The following is a 19,506-nucleotide window of genomic DNA, read 5'->3' on the forward strand; positions in this document are numbered from 1 at the left end:
TTAACTTAACAGGTAATAAGACATAAGAAGGTTGATGCACAATAAGAAAAGTAGTATAATTTTTTGGCAAGCTAGAATTAATACAATTAGTAAGGAGACAGTTAGTGCACGCGATATGATAGGCATTATTCATTTGTGTGATATTAAACATGTGAGTCTTTCCTACTAGAATAGCATGAGGTGCATTTACACATGCACGAATGCCGTAAGGAACAGGGGTTGAACTAGATGGGCGATATAACAACACCATATTAGTAGCAGCAAGCAGACGAAATAAGTTATTATATAAACCAGTTCAATTATGGGATGAAGCACTACTTTGATAAATGGGGGTCACTAATCCTGGGGTGAATCACCATGTAAGGGGTTCCCCATCTGTAGGTAGACTCTTGTTATAAGTATATTTGTCTGTATTATTTATAATATATGCAGTATAATTATAATTAGGTGAGGAGACTGAAAAATCATAAATAGTAAGGTTACTTTTTACAGGGTGATATATGTTTGCTTTATGCAAAAAGCCACACTCAAGCCATCGGGGATAGCCTGTAGAGTGAATATTTTTCCAATAGATGTCCTTTTTAGGATATTTTTCTGTACAAGACTCAATCAAAGAGTTAAAATTTGAGGAAAGGTTTACATAACTTTCATTGTAGGTATGGTACCCAAGAGAAATCATGTTGAGCCCCTAGATGCTTCTTTTAGTTCCTTTATGACTTGGGGAATCAGTATAATATGACCGATAATTGATAGGCAAACAGCCAGGAGGAGGAGTCCCGGTTATTACAAAGCATAGAGGGGCTTCATCAGCATATCCGGTAAAATTAACATTATCAGTACTTTTAAAAGGAATAAGTGAACTAGGAGTCCTCCCATAAGATTGGTATTATTAGTAAAGACCTTTAAGTTTTTATCTCCCCACGCAGTGGGGTGGAAAAGTGGTGGGTTAGGTATATAAGCCCAATATGATTTATTTACAGAAGAACCAGATACCTGACAGGAAAGAAGTGCAATTATAGCCAGAAACAGGTGAATAGGAGTAGGAGTTTTTCCGGTTATTAGGACTACCCTTTCTGCGTCAGTAGTAAGCTTTTCTATCTGCCCCCAAGTGGGCAGACTAGCTTGTCTGGTAGATTGAGTCTGCGGGGTAGAAGAGAGAGATAAATTTTCCATTCCAGGCACAAGATTTTCATCTATATTCTCCTGGGGGTAAGATGACGGGTTCTTCTACTGCGGAGGAAGAGGGGCTCTCCTCTTGTTCCCTCTCCGGGATGGGCGCCGATATGGGCCGAATGAGCCTATCGGGAATCCAGATTGGGGTTTCTGCATCCTGTGGGAAAATACAAGCATATCCTCGTCCGGATGTTAGTAACACATCAGGACCTTTCCATTGTCCAGTTAGCACATCCTTCCATTTTACTAAAATTTGAGGCTGTATAACTTTATTCCAATGTCTACTCATTGGAGTCTCACCTTTTTCATTTGCATTTAAGTGATTAATGACAAAAAGACTGTGATTAATGATGTGATGAGGCGATAAGTACTTACTTTCACTATCTTGCAGTTTAGTAATTTGGTGCTTTAATGTTTGGTGGGCTCTTTCCACCACCGCTTGACCTTGGGGATTATAGGGTATTCCAGTAGTATGTTTGATATGAAACTGATGACAAAATTGTTCAAAGCCTTTTGAGACATATGCAGGGGCATTGTCTGTTTTTATATGTTGAGGTTTTCCCATATAAGCCATAGATTGTATAACATGTTGTTTTACATCTTTTAAAGCCTCTCCTGTTCATGCGGAGGCAAACAGAACATGAGTAAGTATCAATAGTAACATGTACAAAAGCTAACTTTCCAAATTCTTTAATATGAGTTACATCCATTTGCCATAAAGCATTGGGTTTTAAACCCTTAGGGTTTACTCCAGTGTGCAACTGTGGCAGGTGAGTTATACAAATAGGACACTGTTTAATGATTTGTCTAGCCTGTTCCCGAGTGATTTTAAATTGTAACCCTAATGCTGTAGCATTTTGATGATGCAGTTTATGTGCATCTTGAGCTTGACTAACAGGAGTTTATACTGGAAAGGCAACATAGTTAGTAAGTTGGTCAGCTTTAGCATTACCTTCTGCTAATGGTCCTGGCAAATTACTATGACTTCTGATATGTGCTACAAAAAAGGGAAACTGTCTCTGGTGGATGAGTTGCTGTAATGTTAAAAGATAGTGACTAACAGTAGAATTTTCAGAAATATAAGCTGTCTCAATAACAGGAAATAAATTTGCCACATAAAGAGAGTCTGTGTATAAATTAAAGGCCTGAGGGAACAAATTAAAGACTTCTATCACTGCCAATAATTCAACTTTTTGGGCTGATTTTTCTTTTATCTGTATTTGTTTTTGAAGTTTTTTGGAATATATAGCAGCCGTCCCTTTAGCAGACCCGTCAGTGAAAATTAATTCTGCTGGGGGGGGGTAGGGGTTGAACACAACGCCTTTGTGGAAATATAACAGGGTGTTTTTGTATAAATTGCAGTATAGGATCCGAGGGAAAATGATGTTTAATTTCCCCTGTAAATGCAGTTAAATTTATCATCCACAAGCTTGCGGCTTTAAACGTGGCCTAGGTTTCTTTTTCTTTTTTATTTCAGGTGCCGAAGCACTGAAGAAGGAACTGACATTGTTATGTTCATATTGAGCTGCTACTCTTTCCAATTCATTTACTTCAAAAGGATTAAGTTTATCCTCTCTTTCTGACTCTGCTTCACTTTCACTTTCTGAGGAGCTAGAATGGTCTTTCTGTATATTATAAGCAGGAGGCCTCTCTATACTGGTATAACTGCCTGTTTTAGCCATAGCTGTAACTAATGGTTTCTCTTCTTCAGTTGCCACTTCCCTGGCCATGCAAATAGCCTCATGTGTGGGGTCAAAACTATCTTTAAGGACATTCCATAGGGCAAAAGCATCAATAGGGACTCCATCTGGCCCATTTTTAGTATAATATTCTTTCATTTGTTTTCCTATTTTTTGCCAAGTATTTAAGTTAACAGTCCCTTCTTCTGGGAACCAGGGAGAAACATTTTGCACAAAAGAAAAAAATTCTCTAAGCTGTCTGCTGGTAACATTTATACTTCTTTTTTTCAACATATGCTTTGTTATATCTACAAATAAGGAGCATTCCTTAGACTCCGTATGTCCCATGATTACTCGCTCTATCCGTACTTCCCAAGTACCTGACCGTAGCCAGAGGCCTGCAGTGCCTTATAGCGAGAGCCTTATACCCTCCCGTAAAAGAGAAAGCTTACCTTCAAGTCCCTGTTCGGGCGCCACTTGCCGCGGTCCAGCCGCAGCAGAGGGAACGGGCTTGAAGGTGTGGAGGGTCGTCGGCGCGAGAAGAACACCAAGAGACAGCTTAGAGAATTTTTTTCTGAGAAGAGTTGCTTAGATTTATTTTTGCTTAACTGATTTTATACTCTTATTTTTGGCAAGGAAACAGGTATCACAGAATCATGGTTGTGTCATGACTTACGTTTTGGGTAAAGTTACAGGTTCAGGGAAGCAAAGCGAAAGTACACGTTTTGATTTTCTTAGGAACACTTACACAAGATTTTAATAGCAGCAGGATATTGGCTTAAACCACAGACATTGTGTTTGCAGTTTTCTGAGTTTAGACTTTTTTTTCCTATTATTCTACAGGTGAGGCAATATGTCAAGACCTATTTTAGTCTGGTTAAAGGTTAGCTTGTTTTGATTAAAAGGTTACATTGTTTACTTAGATTTTTTATTGTTTTATAGCAATGGACCGGTGCCGTGGTGGGGAGTAAATTTCCAGGATGGCTCAATGCAGGGTTTTTTAATTGTAAGTGTTTACTTTCTATGGGGTACTTTTCTGTGACTTGTTCTAAAAGCACTTCTGCCTGCTGTATCTGCAGCATGACTTGTTTAATGGGGGCGTCCCAACCTAATTTTTTCCAAACAGTTATTAACAAGGTTTTGCAATTTGTACAATTTGTATCATTTTTTCCAATTCTTTTGCTTTCTGATTCGTTTTGATATAATGCTTGGAGCACAACCAGCAACAAGAAACACACAATTAGTGTCGTTAATCCCAGTATTTTTCTATTACACCATTTTATGCCTCGTCCTCTTTTGGGGCGTTGAAGGCCTTGCCTACCGCCCTTCCTTCCAGGGAACCATGTCAAACCGGGGAGGAAAAAGAGGACGCGGCAATTTCTGACCCCGTTGCCAGGAAGATCCACACCCCTGGGAGTCATGTCCCATGTAGACAGGGGGAGAGTGATGAGTTTGCTTGCTGTATTGGCTGGAGAGAGAGGCCACACCTGAGCAACAAAAGAGGTTCTCTTGGGGGTGACTCTTAGGCCTAATTTTAAGTAGGCTTGACCTATCCCCTGTGGGGTTAAGTTTCATATGAACAAACCCCAAGACTAGGGGCTCAGCCTATAACTTTGGTTGTCCACACTGCTTGTGAGAATATCAAGAATTCAACTTGGGGAAGTTGAGTTTTCCCCATTCTCACCATTCCCCGAAGGGGACTTTGCAAATACTTTTCCATTCACTGATTAAATCACTCTGGGATTCATCAGGGCATCACCTGGACAAACCAAGAAAATCTCATGTCCTACCCAAGGTTCCATGTACTTAAGGTGTTCAATTATCTACATAAGTTATGTTAGGAGATGCACTAGTCAAAATATAAATTTGTACCAAATAAACATTTTTTGCTTTAGTCCCACACATAAGTTGAAATTTTAAAATATTAATTACCATCTATTTTCAGCACACTGCAGTAATGACATTCTTTTGTTCTTCCTCATGCAAAAACATTTTTAAAATTTATACATTTAGTCACTATCATTATACACTCTAGGCATTCCTAGATTATATCATCTCAATCTTTATTGTCTATCTTTCTTTGTGATTTCATTTATGCCCCCAGCCCTCCTCCCTCTATCATTCTCACATGCTGCTTCATTCAGTGTTTTAACATAATTGTATTATAGTTAGGTAATATTGTGCTGTCCGTTTCTGAGTTTTTATATTCAGTCCTGTTGCACAATTTGTATCCCTTCAGCTCCAATTACCCAATATCTTACCCTATTTCTATCTCCTGATGGTTTCTGTTACCAATGACATATTCCAAGTTTATTCACTAATGTCAGTTCATATCAGTGAGACCATATAGTATTTGTCCTTTTGTTTCTGGTTAATCTCTCTCAGCATAATGTCCTTAAGGTTCATTCATGTTGTTATATACTTCATAACTTTATTCTGTCTTACAGCTGCATAATATTCCATCTTATGTATATGCCACAGTTTGTTTAGCCAACCGTCTGTTGATGAACATTTTGGCTGTTTCCATCTTCTGGCAGTTGTAAATAATGCTGCTATAAACGTTGGTGTGCAAATGTCCTGATGGGTCCTGTTTTTTAATCCATTCTGCCAGACTATGTCTTTTGATTGGGGAGTTTAATCCATTAACATTCAGTGTTATTACTGCATGGGTAGTACTTTCTTCTACTATTTTGCCTTCTGGATTTTATATGTCATGTCTAATTTTCCTTCTTTTTACCTTTACTCATAGTCTTCCTTTCTACACTCTTCTCCACACCTCTCTCTTCTGTCTTTGTATCTGTCTCTAGTGCTCCCTTTTGTATTTCTTGCAGGGCTGGTTTCTTGGTCACAAATTCTCTCAGCGATTTTTTGTCTGAAAATGTTTTAATTTCTCCCTCATTTTTGAAGGACAATTTTGCTGGATATAGAATTCTTGGTTGGCAGTTTTTCTCTTTTAATAATTTAAATTTATCATCCCACTGTCTTCTTGCCTCCATGGTTTCTGCTGAGAGATCTGCGCATAGTCTTATTGGGCTTCCCTTGTATGTGATGGATTGCTTTTCTCTTGCTGCTTTCAAGATTCTCTTTATCTTTGACCTCTGACATTCTGATTAGTAAATGTCTTGGCATATGTCTACTTGGATCTATTCTCTTTGGAGTATGCTGTACTTCTTGGATCTGTAATTTTAAGTCTTTCATAAGAGTTGGGAAATTTTTGGTGATAATTTCCTCCATTAGTTTTTCTCCTCCTTTTCCCTTCTCTTCTCCTTCTAGGATACCCACAACACATATATTCGTGCGCTTCATATTGTCTTTCAATTCCCTGATCCCTGCTCTTATTTTTCCATTTTTTCCCTATATTTTCTTTTTCTTGCCGGATTTCAGATGTTCCATCCTCCGGTTCACTAATCCTATGTTCTGTCTCTCAAAATCTACCATTGTAGGTTTCCATTGTTTTTTTCATCTCTTCTACCTTGCCTTTCATTTCCATAAGTTCTGTGATTTGTTTTTCAGACTTTCAATTTCTTCTTTTTGTTCATTCCTTGCCTTGTTTATGTCCTCCCTCAATTCATTGATTTGGTTTTTGATGAGGTTTTCCATGTCTGTTCGTATATTCTGAATTAATTGTTTCAGCTCCTGTATGTCATTTGAATTGTTGGTTTGTTCCTTTGACTGGGCCATATCTTCAATTTTCCTAGTGTGATTCATTATTTTTTGCTGGCATCTAGGCATTTAATTACCTTAATCAGTTTATTCTGGAGATTGCTTGCACTTCTTTTACCTAGGGTTTTTTCTTGCTGGATGAATTTGTTGTGTCTGTTCTTTGACATTCAGTTCAGCTTTATCTGGACCTCTAGTTTAAGTTTTGTTTAACAGAGGAGAATTTTTCAGTTCTTGTTTCTTGCCCTGCTTGTATGGTGCCTTTTTCCCCTCACCTTTAGGAGGGTTACTTAGGTATTATAACCCCCAGCTGGATTTTCCCAGACCAAACTGGCCTCCTATCAGGAGGAAAGAGTCACCTGCATCAGTTTTCCCTGAGGGTGAGACCCAGCAGGTTGAAAGACTTTCCTGTGAAGTCTCTGGACTCTGTGTTTGTTATCCTGCCCAGTATGTGGTGCTTGTCTGCCTGCAGGTCCCACCACCATAAGATGATGCGGTACCTTGAACTTTGACACTCTCCCTGCTGGGGCAGTGGTGGAGAGAGAGGAGAGGTTGTAGGCTGGTTTTAATGGTTTCAAATTACCAAGCCCTGGTGTCTGAATTCCTTAAGGGAGGGATTCCACCTGAATTGGGCTTTACCCCTCCCCTGGGGAAGGCACAGGCTCCAGATAAGCCCCCAAATGAGCTTGCTTCCACCTATGCCTGGGGCAGTTGCCACCTGAGAAGTCCTGCCGCTATATCCAAAAGCAGTCAAACCTTTGTAGAAACACAGCCACAAAAACCTCTGTTTCCTTCTTCTTTTTTTTTTTTTTCTTTTTCCCATCAGCCCTGCCCCCTTGGCGCCGGGGCAAAAATGAACAAGCTCTGCTTTGACCATGTTCACCTGAGCTGGGGGCCTATTTTTAGTAGTCAGAATTTTTAAATTAATTCCACAATTGGAGTTTGGTTGGGCTTAGGCCCTGTTGCTGGTAAAGTCTCTTTCCTTTCCCCTCTGGGAAGCAGCCTGTGGGGTGAGGGGCACCAGCCGCTGCAGCTTTGGGAACTCATGGTTCTGGGGGTGCTCACAGCCGGTCCAACTGGTCCAGACTTGTGTACACTGTGTGTCCGATCACTTACGTGGCCCCAGGAGCTGTTCTGTACTATTTCTGGTTATTTAGTAGTTGTTCTGGAGGATGAACTAAAATGAGCACATTGTTAAGCCGCCATCTTGACTCGGAAGTTCTGCCAGTACTTTTTAATTATCTGCCCAACATACTCTGAGATGCATCTGGATATTACATTAAGCTAGACAGAATTACAAGGCCTCATTCCCATTCTGGCCTCCATGTGTTTAAATGAGCAGACAGGTTGATTTAGATTGTGTGTTACAGAAAATTTAGGTTCTAGACACAGTAAACCTCTCTGCCTTTGGTCTCCTTCAGTAGGTGAAGCTGTAGAGTACATATATTATCATCTTTTACCCTGTCTGAATTCTGATTTACCTTAGTCCCAAACACATCAGTTTTGTTTTTATCTCTAATTGAATGTTAATCTCTTTTTTGGTTACTTTAACTGTTATTATATGTAGCAATGCTGACTTTCAGAGCTGCAGAGATCAGCTCTGAATCTTTAAAGTGTCACAGAGATACTCAAGGTACCAGGAAAATACCAGCTGACAGCACATATAGCTCAGTGTCTCAGAATCTAGAATTTGGACCAAGTATGGCTCAGAATTTGAACTAAGTATGGCTGCTATAAGAGTTTACAATCGAGACTCCAATTTTCTTATAAGTATTTTCTGAAAGAGACCATAGCATATTTTTACTTTGTTTCTGCCTTATTTTGCAAACACATTATCCCCAAGGTTCATTCACTTCATTCCATGCTTCACAACGTCATCCCTTTTGTAGCCACAGAGTGTTCCATATAAATAAATTTTATATTTACAGATATCTCTTGCTGATTCTGTTTCTCTAGAGAACCCTAGCTAATACAGGCCTCAACCTGATAACCCATGCTTTCAAGTTCAATTCACCATGTTTAAACAACACACTCTTAAACACCTTGGGATCAAAGAAGAAATTGCAAGAGAAATTGGTAAATATCTGGAGGTAAGCGAAAATGAGAATAAAACATGCAAACCTATCAGGTGCAACGAAGGCAGTGCTGAGAGAGTTATAGCTCTAAACACATTTATTAAAAAGGAAGAAAGAGCTAAAATCAAAGACCTAACTGAACAACTGAAGAAGTTAGAGAATGAACAGCAAACTAATTCTAAAGCAAGTAGAAGGAAAGAAATAACAAAGATTAAGCAGAAATAAATGAACTGGAGAAAAAAATTAGAAAGAATCAATGTTTCAGTTTGCTAAAGCTGCCAGACTGCAATATATCAGAAATGGGCTGGCTGTTATAGAGGCTATTTATTAGGTTATGAATTTACAGTTCTTAGAGTATGGAAAATGATTAAATTAAGGCATTAAAAGGAAGATACCTTCTCTCAGGAATGGCTGCTGGCATCTGTGGTTCCTTTATCACATGGGAAGGCACATAGCTTTCTCTAAAATGTCTGTGTTTTTTATTCTTTCATAAAGGACTCCATCCAAGGGGTTAAGACCTGCCTTGAATGGGCCAAGTCACATCTCCATGGAATCAATCTAACCAAAAGGTCCCACCCACAATTATTGGAGAGAATGTGGAGAAATTGGAGCACTTATCCATTTGAACTAAATATTTCAGGAAACTAAATATTGAATTACTCTACAACCCAGCAATTCCACTACTTGGAATATACTCAGAAGATCTGAAAGCAGTGACCATGTACAGACATATGCACACCGATGTTCATAGCAGCATCATTCACAATTGCCAAAAGATGGAAGCAACCCAAGTGTCCACCAGCAGAAGAGTGGATCAACCAAACGTGGTGGAAATGTGTGATGGAATATTATGCAGCAGTAAGAAGGAATGAGGTCCTGAAGCAAATGACAACAAGGATGAACCTTGAGGAGATAATGCTGAGTGAAATAAGCCAGATGCAGAAGGATATATATTGTATGACTTCACCAATATGAGCCCCCTAGAAAATATAAACTCAGACTTTTAAAATGTAGAACTAGGGGACCTAGATATAGACAGAAGCTAGAGAAGGGAGTGGTTACCTAGTGTGTACAGACTTGTTAATGAGGTTGAACTTAAATGTATGGGAATGGATAGAGGTGGTGGTAGTACATTAATGTGATTATATGTAATAGTGCCATATGGAAGGTGAATATAATTGAAAGGGGTTATTTAAATCATGTATCTCACCAGATAACACTATAAAAATAAATAAATTTTTGTAGGAACTACAAAGATATGACACTTGTGCAAAAAGTTAATAATAGAGTGGTATATGGGGAAAACTACGTATTGTATGCTATGGACTATATTTAACAGGAACACCTCACCAGAACCACAAAAAATACTAGGAGTAAATATTTTGGGGGTGATAAGAGTTATGGGGTGTTTTTTTATTTCACTAGTGTGGGTATATCTATCTGTTGCTTTTCTGTTTGGAACAATGAAGATTGCCTAAAATTGAAAGTAATGATGGTTAAGTGAGGATACTGTGAAGCATCGATTATTTATTTTGGATAGAATATATGCTATGTGAATATATCTCAGCAAAATCTGTGGATGCAGAATAAATAAATAAACAAATAAGCAGAAAGTTTCAAGTGCTAGAGAAAATGTGGAGCGACAGGTAAACCTGTTCAGTGTTGGGAGGGTAGCAGAATGGGGCGGCTCCTTCCGAAGGATAATGCCACAGGAGGCTAAATGTAGGGTGGCCAGAGGATTAGGCAATCCTGGTACTGGGGATATTCTTGAAAGAACTGAAATCAGGGACTCAAGTAGACATTTGTGCACTGACGTTTATGGTGGCATTACTCATGATGGCCAATGGATGGAGCTGTCCGAAGGTCCATCAGCTGAGAGGCAGAAGGATGAACTGGGGTGTATACATGTGATGGAACATTGTGCAGCCTCTGGAAAGGATCGAAGTCGTGAGGTGAGCAACAAGGTGCATGAACCTTGAGGACATTACTTGAGCTAAATAAGCCAGAAACAAAAGGATAAATATTGTATGGCCTCTTTTAGAAAACATTTATACGAGAATTAGGGCCTAGATTGTAAGCTCTTATAGCAGTCACATTTATTTCTGAGCTTTTATTGATATTTCTAAATTCTGAGATGCTGTGCTCTATGTGTATAACCTGACATTTCCCTGGAACTTTAGGTACCTATATGATAACTAAGATTCAGAATTAGAGTTCTGCAGGTCTGAAACAGCATTACTCCATACGGCAACTGTTAAGAAGCTGAAAAAGAGATCAGACTTCAACTAGAGATATAAATGAAGTTGATCTGGATGGGACTAAGATAAATCAGAATACAAAGTAAAGGATGATGTTGTCCGTATTTTAGAACTTTGCCTTCTTTAAGTGTGAAACCAAAGGAAGAGCTGACTATTTTGCCTAAAACTTAAATTTTCTGTAGCACACAATCCAACTTAACTTGTCTGGCTTGTTCATTTAAATAACCTAAACACATGTAACCTAGAATAGGTGATGAGATCTTATAATTCTGCATAGCTTAATGTAATACATTGATATATTCCAGAGTACATTAGGCAGATAATTAGATTACAAACTCCCTTGAGAAACAGGAGAAAAAATATGGAACTATTAAACTTCCCCACCTGGGAAACTCCTGATACTCTCTCAGGCATTAGGGAATTCCAAATTAATAGACCAAGCTCTCAATCTTATTGCTTGCTCTTATGAAACTTATTTCTGTAACGGGGAAGCTAAGCCTGCCTATAATTATGCCTAAGAGTAACTTCCAGAGAACCTCGTTTGTTGTTCAGATGTGGTCTCTCTCTCTAAGCCAATTCTGCATGAAAAATCCTTACCCTCCCTGCTGTGTGGGACATAATTTCCAGAGGTGGAAGTCTGGCTGGCAGCCTGGGACATGACACCCGGGGATGAGCCTGGCCCTGGCATCACGGGGTTGATCTTGCCTTCCTGAACAAAAGGGGGAAAAGAAATGTTACGAAATAAGGTATCAGAGTTCAAATACAATTGAGAGGCTATTATGGATGGTGCTCTTACACAAGCTTTAGCTAGATATGGCTAATTGCATGTTACGTTAAGCCCCTACCAACAGTACTCCTGAAAACCTTAAAGAATACCCAGGGCTCTATCTGAGGCTTTATAAAAGTTACACTCACTAAGTTTATTTTTCAGAAATTTAAAGCTTTTGGAATGTTCCTATGCCAGATTGGGCCCTGAGGCCCAGAGGTGTCAGTCTCTCTAAGAGTATCAATTAATTGCAGCCCCCTACTCCATGGTGTCGATACCCCTTTTCAACATGAAGAAATTAGAACAGTCATTGCCCAAATATCCCTGAAGATTGGGAGAAGGCTCAAAGGAGAGGGAGGAGGTGTGCAAGAGAAGATAAGATTTAACATATAATTTTGACTACTGGATTATTATATTGATATTTCTTGTTAGTTGCTAGTGTATTAGAACAGCTGGAAGAAAATATTTGAAATTGTGGAACCGTAACCCATACCATATTTTGAAATTTGCTCCATAACTACTTGTTAAACTGTACTTCGAAATGTATTACTTTTGCATATGTGTTCTATTTCACAATAAAAATGTTAAAAAAAAGTATTGGCTCACATAAATGAGAATTGCAGAGGATACATCCCACTGCTTGAGGCATAGCTGGGAATATGGCTGCAGCTCAACTGAGATCTAGGGACTCTCTCCCTGCCTCTCTTTCCATCCAGGGAAGTTAAAACCACAGCAGGCTTGTTTGGCAGGAGCCGGACCCAAGGTGCTACCAGAGATGCTGCTGGAGGCAGCGAGAGAAGAGGAGAAACACTCTAGCTTCTCCCTTTCTCCTGCTTCTAATTCCCCACTGATATCTACCAGCGGCTGACCCCAATAACCAGGTGACTCGCAAGCCTGGGAAACACAGACTGTAGGGTTCTGAGCAGAGCAGAAGGGAAAGGGGTGGGGTCTGGAAGCAAACAGGCAAATCACTAGCACAGGTAACTTGCTCAGGGTCACATCAGTAGGTGCTGGAGCCTGGCCTGGCACCCGGATTTGGAGCTCTGAACCCTACCACCCCATGCTGTACAGCAGAGCCTCCCACCTGGAGAGATCTTCGTGGGCAAAGTCACCAGTGGGAGATTCTGGCCCACGGATGGAAATAGCAGACTTCCTTTCGGCTGCGGTACAAGGTGGTTTCAGAGGAACAGTGGGGACTAGGAGTCCAGGCTGTGGAAGGACTGAGGACCCAGCTCAGGAATTTAGTCTTCATTCAAATGCAAAGGAGGGTTATTAGAGGGAAGGAAAGAGCTCAGGGAATTCATCGACAGCTACAAATACATCAGAAACAGGAACTTGGACTCTCTTCAAATAAAGTCAATATACAAAGTGAAATAATTCACAATAATAAAAACTACAAATATCATGAAGGCTTTCTTTTTCTCTAATATTGGTATACTGGCCAGCATTGATACTGAAAACAGAAATTAAGAATAGACATTCATTTCTTCCTTCACTCAAGTTTTGAGGACATCCTGCGGGGCAGACACTGTGCTTGGGATTCAGAACAGGCTGAGACAAACAATCTGTTGGGCTCTTCTAATGTTTCCCTTGCCTTTTGAAGTTGCAGGAGAGAACCCCATGTAATAATCTTTGGTTTGAAAAGAAATCATGCTGTCCTGAAAGTACATGAAATAACTGTTCACTTTGTACTCACTCGTGGCTTTAAATCTCAAGGTCATTGACTTCCGACTTGGCTGACTTCACGTGAAGACACTTCACCTCACTTGCAAATGATATTGATGGAATGTGCCTCCCCCCTAAAGTGCTGGCTAAGAAGGAAAATGTCTCTGGGTGAGGGCAGTAAAGTGGGAAATTTTGCATCTTTCATAGGGCAAGACTGAATTAGTCATTGAGACCCTTGCTACTTCCATTTCTTTAATCACTAACTGAGGATATTTGCCCCTTAAAAATATTAAGTAGCTCATCACTGCCTTCAACAATACAGATGAACTAATTATAAATGCCTGACTATGAGCCACACAACCTCAGGCAGGTCACAAAGGGAATACTCCGTCTTACATAGGCTCCGTTCCTGAAGACAGCCAGCTTTACAATTTTGAATCAGCTGGCAGTCAAGAAATACATACAAGTCCCTAGGTGGCCGGAAAATTAGTCCAGCTAGCCATGACCTAACACTGGCAATTTATTCATTTATTAATTAATTCAACAAACACGCATTTACTAAACACCTGTTATCATCTATGAATTCAGCAAAGACTTCTTCCGTGCTACTGTGTGCCAGTGCTTAGCTTTGGGGCAGTGGTGAACAAAAGGGAGAAGGCTGGACCCTTCATGGAGCGTGTCCACTAACAGAGGTGCTGGCTACACCCACAGTTTGACACAGGTTCTGTGTCAGAAAGCTCACTCTTTAGCAAGGAAGTCCAACTGGTAAGCATAACTGCAACACAGCGTGATGCGTGCATTTAGGTGTTGACTGGGGGTGAGTGGTCATCTATCCAAGTGACCAGCAACGGCTCCTCTAAGAAAGTCATGCAGTAGATGAATCTTGAAAGGACGGGAGTTTCTAGACATTTAGGGAAACTCATTTTAAGTAAGAGTGGCAGGATGCCGAAGCATGCAAGTAGTGAGACATCATTCACCGTTTAGAATGTAGAACACCAAGCTTGTGGGAAGCAGAGACTTTATAGAAGGGCAAGACCAGCCCACGTGGGGCCTTGTGAGCCTGTTAAGGAGCTCAGATTTTCCTGTGAGGCCTACAGGGGAGGCTGATGGAGTGATATGACTGGGTTTGCCTTTTAGAAAAACCATCTGCCCGCAGTGTGGCTCCAGAAGGTGTGAGCAGCGGGGTGGGCGTGTGAGGGAGGGTTTAGAAAGCACTCAAGCTTCTGGATGTTTGCAGTAGTATCTAGTTGACTCCCAAACCCCAAGCTTCATGCACTGAACACAAATTTGCATGCCACAGCCGGACCTATCTTCTCTGAACAGCTCTTTTGCCATGTTGCTTCTTTGCATCAGAACTTCGAGACAGTGTTTCTTAAGCCACCAATGTTAATTTTTGAAGTTCCTTTCAAGGCCCTTCATTGGGTCTACTCCATGGTCCCAACTTTCAATCCACCCACTCACCCTAAACACTCCTCTTTTCACTTCGCTGTCGCACAGACTGCCCAATCTCTTCCATCTTAGTACCCTTCCTGTTTTTTTTCCAGCTATCTTAATTGCTCCAGACTTCCAAGGCCTAGCTGAAGCCTCATCGCCTGCATGAAGCCGGCTCTGACCACGTGTAACTGCGCCATGCATCCCCATCCACTGAAACTTGGAGCTAAACTCGTAACACTTCCCAATGGAAGGGATTTTTCTCTGTTTCCTTCACTGCTATATTCTCAACCTTAGGACCCTTAGAATAGTGCGTGGAATGTAGTAGATACTTGATAAATAATGAATGAAGAAGAATGGAAGGAATATTAGGTCAGTCATAAATATTTAAAAAATAAAACATTATTAATAAATAGAACACTCAATGAATCTGATCTTTTATTCAGTCAACAAACATTTCCTGAGTGATTGCTACCTGACAAGCATCATGAGAGTTTCTGGGCACCCAAAAAAAAAAATTAGACCTGGAGTCCATTAAAATAATTATCTTAGAGAGCTAAAAGCTAGTGAATATTTACACTTTAATGCACATAAAAATCAGTAAGGAATGGTTGAACCAGAGTAGACTTTTTAAAAAAGAAAACAAGAATTTCACACAGCTTGGATTGTCACTGTTTTAAAAGTCTGATAATAACTAAACGTTGGTAATGGCAACTCTCAAACACAACTAATGGGAATGTGAATTTGTACAATCACTTTGAGGAGTAATTGTCCGGTATCTAATAAAGGCCAAGATGTGCTTTCACGACAGTCCAGCCATGCCAGTCCCACGTAGGGAAACTCTCCGACCTGAGTGCATGGAGACACTAACTGCAGCACTCTTTGAAATGAACAACTAGAAACAACCAAAATGTCCTATCAACAGCAGAATGGATCAATGCATGATGGTGGTATCTGAACAGTAGGATCTTGTGGACCTGTGAAAATGAATGAACTTGAGCTACTGATATCAATCTCACAAATACATAGAGTTAAACGTGGCCATTTTAGAATGATGATCAAGTATGATTTCATTTATATAAAGTATGTTTCATATAACCAAAAATAATGAAACGTACTTCTGGACTGGAATATATAGCAAAAGTGTAAAGTATGCATGATAGGTGAGGGAGCACCCAGTTTGCTTAGTACTTTCCCTGTGATAAACCGACAGCGTCGTATCCAGCTGCACCTGAGACCCAGGCAAACCAGGGCAGTTGGTTCCCCATCCAGCTTGGAGTAGTGGTTACTTCTTGAGGGAGGGAAGGAAATGGGATTGGTAAGGGAACACTGGGTGTAATTAGCTGAATTTGTAATGTTTTATTTCTAAACTGTTTGTGGCTGTAGTATTTTCTGCATTTGCACATCTGAAGTATTTCATAATGTAAAAAAGACCCATGTAGGTACTGTGCTGTGCTGCCCAGATTCGGCCCAGCTTTCGGGGCTGATGCACCCACTTCCGAGCTGCCAGAGTGCCAGTGCATGAGCCTCCCTCCTCCCGGTGAGACCCCACCTCTGAGGCCTTCGCTTGGACGGCCCCACCTCTCCCAGTGGGTCAGCCTGCGCTCAGTGACTGGGTCAGGTAGAGTATGAAGGTCTGACCCCTTTCACCCTGTCCTCAGTTCAGGGCCATTTGAAGGGCCATCCAGGCTCCCAAACTCCCTGTGGGGTCAGCTGAGGTCTTCCTAGTAACATCCCAGCCCAACTACTCCGCCCTTCTGTGCTGCTCTCTTCCCTCTCCCCGCAGGTGTGGGCCTGAGGTGCCCTCCCAGTAAGCACACATGCAAATAGCCAAATATCCATGTTTCTCCAGGAACCTGACCTGCAATACTATCCTTTCAGAAAAAGAAAAAAAATCTGCGATCAAAATTAAATGGTAAAAATAACTCTCCTATTCCTTCTATTCTTTCTTCAGCAAAATACCTCCCACCCTGCATTTTGTATGCTCTCCTTTTAGTTTAACAGTTCAGACCTATAAACCACATAGAATACTAGGCATCTGTAAACAGGATTTTGGCCATGAAAAAGAAAAAAGAAACACTGATTAATTTTCAATGAATGATAATGACAATTTTTCTTTTCCATGGAGGGAATTTGCGATAACATTCCAACACATGGTTTTGCTATTTCCACCAAATGAGTCATTCAGGGCGGATGTGTGCGTTTATCTGAGCAGAGGTGTGTCACCCTACAAAAAATAACTTATCTAAGCAATGATCCTGATGATGAACATGCAACTATGTGATGATATTGTTTATCACTGATTATATATATGTAAAACAGAATGAGCAGAAGTGAAGAATGTTTGCATTTGTTTGTTGTTATATATTTTTTTAAATTAAACAATTAATTAAAAAAAAGAAAAAATTATAAAACGGTATATAATGAAGCATCCATCTGGGTAACGTGGGTAATAAGTGCTTGTAGAGTAGTGATCATGATCCAAAGCAATGGATTCTTTGCCCAATGTGTTCAAATGACCAATTCCTGAGACGCCAGAGTTTCAGAGAGAAAGAGCTTATTGCTAGGTGCAAAGCAGGAGTCAGAAAAATCTATCAGTTCAAAACTCTGTCTCCCCAAACAGCAGTAATTCTCATAGATTTTAGTATCAAAAGACGGACCAGTGTCAGGATAATGCTCCTGATGGCTCTGGATGACGTGATTACGGTGACCTAACTGTTGAGTACACACAGATTGGTGGCATGCTTAGTCACAGGATGCAGGGAAGACAATGGGGACTTACTGTGATGACGGGCGTGAGTTCTAGAATTATAACGAGGTCTAGGTGACTTGCAGGTTTAAGTCTAAGCTACTGCGCATGTCTTTTTGTTAGATCCAGCTTTGGTTATCAAGACCACTTTGGAACTGGGGTGGCTTAGCTGTGAGCTGACCCAAGACTCTTCATTAATAAACATTAGGGGCTGTCTTTAGTGATCACAAGAATCTAAAGTTGAAAAGCCAGATAAAGGGGGTTACAAATGAGGGTCAGTCACAAGGTTTTTACAATCAGATGGCACAAGACAAAGGTTATACAATCATTATCAGAGATCAAGGCGGTGGGGTGACCATTAAGATATGTCAGGTATTTCCCTCTGTCTACTCTAATATACCAGAAAGTAAAGAAGGAATATTTATAAAATGATTCGGTAATCAAGTAATCACTTAAGCCCTAACTTCTGGGTTACAACAGCGAGGAGAAAAAAATCACCACTTTCTGTGTGACCTTGGGCAGGTGACCAAAATTCAACTTCCTCAACTATAAAATGAGGCTAATACTAGTAACTATCTCACAACGTATATATGAGAATTAAGCAAAAAAGTGCTTCTAAAGCATTAAGTGCAATGCTTCAAATATAGCAAGGGGTTAGTAAATGATCGATGGCTGAACTGAAAAAACATGATGCAGAGAAGGTGTAGGAACAAAACACATTGCATTTTCAATGCCATGCAAATTATTTTAAAATGGCTGTGATGCAGGATTAAAATAAATCTAGTGAGGAAATGGGGGGAATAGACTTCACATTCTTACTAAACCATCTGTAGAAATATTAAAATTAGAACATTCCTATGGCAGAGAATTGTCATGTTCATTGAACTGAATAATTGTGAAAAAAAAAAAGGTCGGGTTCTGTTTCTTGTTACAATACCTATGAGAGTAATTAAAATCTGAAGCTCTGTTTCTTTTTTTAGAAGTAACTTCAACTTAAAATGAGCTCCTATTTACGCGCTGACTACCCATCCCGCTGCAGACAGCTTTGCGATTAGCTTCATTCAGGAACAAAGCCGTTCCCATCTTTCAGCTGCATTCTGGATTTCCAGTTTAGGAGGCAAAGGAGAGTTCTTTGACTCACTTACAAACGGAATTTAAAATCTGCCACAAGCAGCCAGTTGCAAGAATGATAATTACACAGTTTGTTACAATGGATTTATACAGGGTCCAGGAAAGGATGAACATCTTCAGGCTAAAATTGTTGAATGAATAATCAGTGAAATGTGAAATTTTTCTCTCTGTGGGATTTGAATGGCTGCATTTAGAATAAAATTGTAACGCTGACCTACTTCTCATACAGTGTACAAGCCAGCTGAAGTCTTGGGGTATGTCTCATATACTTCATCCTCCTGAATGTTCACTATGGTCTGCTTCATTTTCAGTATTCTGTGATTTTCAAAAGTGTAACTTTTTGATGAAAAAAATGTGGGTTTTGGTTCTCTCTCTTTTTAAATTTTTATTAATAAAATCCATCAACTTGTAACACGAACATTCTTAACATATGAATATTCCATACTTAGTGTGCAATCGATGGCTCACAATATCATCACATAGTTGTATATTCATCACCATGATCATTTCTCAGAACATTTACATCACTCCAGAAAAAGAAATAAAAAGTAAAAAAGAACAAACTCATACACACCACATCCCTTACCTCTCCCTTTCATTGACCACTAGTATTTCCCTCTATCCAATTTAACATTTGTTCTCCCTATTATTTATTTATTCTTAATCCATATTTTTTTACTCATCTGTCCATACCATAGATAAAAGTAGCATCAGAACAAAGTTTTCACAATTACACAATCACTTGAGAAAGCTACATCATTATACAATCTAGCCTCTCTAATACACCTTAAACTAAAAAGGGGTTAGCTATATAATGTGCAAGAATAACCTCCAGGATAACCTCTCAACTTTATTTGAAATCTCTCAGCCACTGACTATTTTGTCTCATTTCTCTCTTCCCCCTTTCAGTCAAGACGGT

General features: G+C 39.9%; 1 protein-coding gene across 2 annotated transcripts in view; it reads left to right on the top strand.

The window, feature by feature from the left end:
* The window catches only part of GAS2L3 (growth arrest specific 2 like 3), an 80,732-nt gene extending 61,794 nt beyond the window's left edge, over positions 1-18,938 (top strand). Inside the window, exons 13-14 of one of the 2 annotated variants that reach the window (XR_013155956.1) lie at positions 8,469-8,602; positions 9,083-9,933. The gene's annotated coding sequence lies outside the window, so the exon portion shown is untranslated. Of the gene's footprint in view, positions 1-8,468; positions 8,603-9,082; positions 9,934-18,436 lie in introns of those variants that run through there. The other variant, XR_013155955.1, reaches the window with a different exon arrangement.
* Positions 18,939-19,506: the final 568 nt, after the last annotated feature.

This window comes from Tamandua tetradactyla, chromosome 7 (genome assembly GCF_023851605.1).
Source record: "Tamandua tetradactyla isolate mTamTet1 chromosome 7, mTamTet1.pri, whole genome shotgun sequence".
In the NCBI taxonomy this organism is placed as follows: domain Eukaryota; kingdom Metazoa; phylum Chordata; class Mammalia; order Pilosa; family Myrmecophagidae; genus Tamandua; species Tamandua tetradactyla.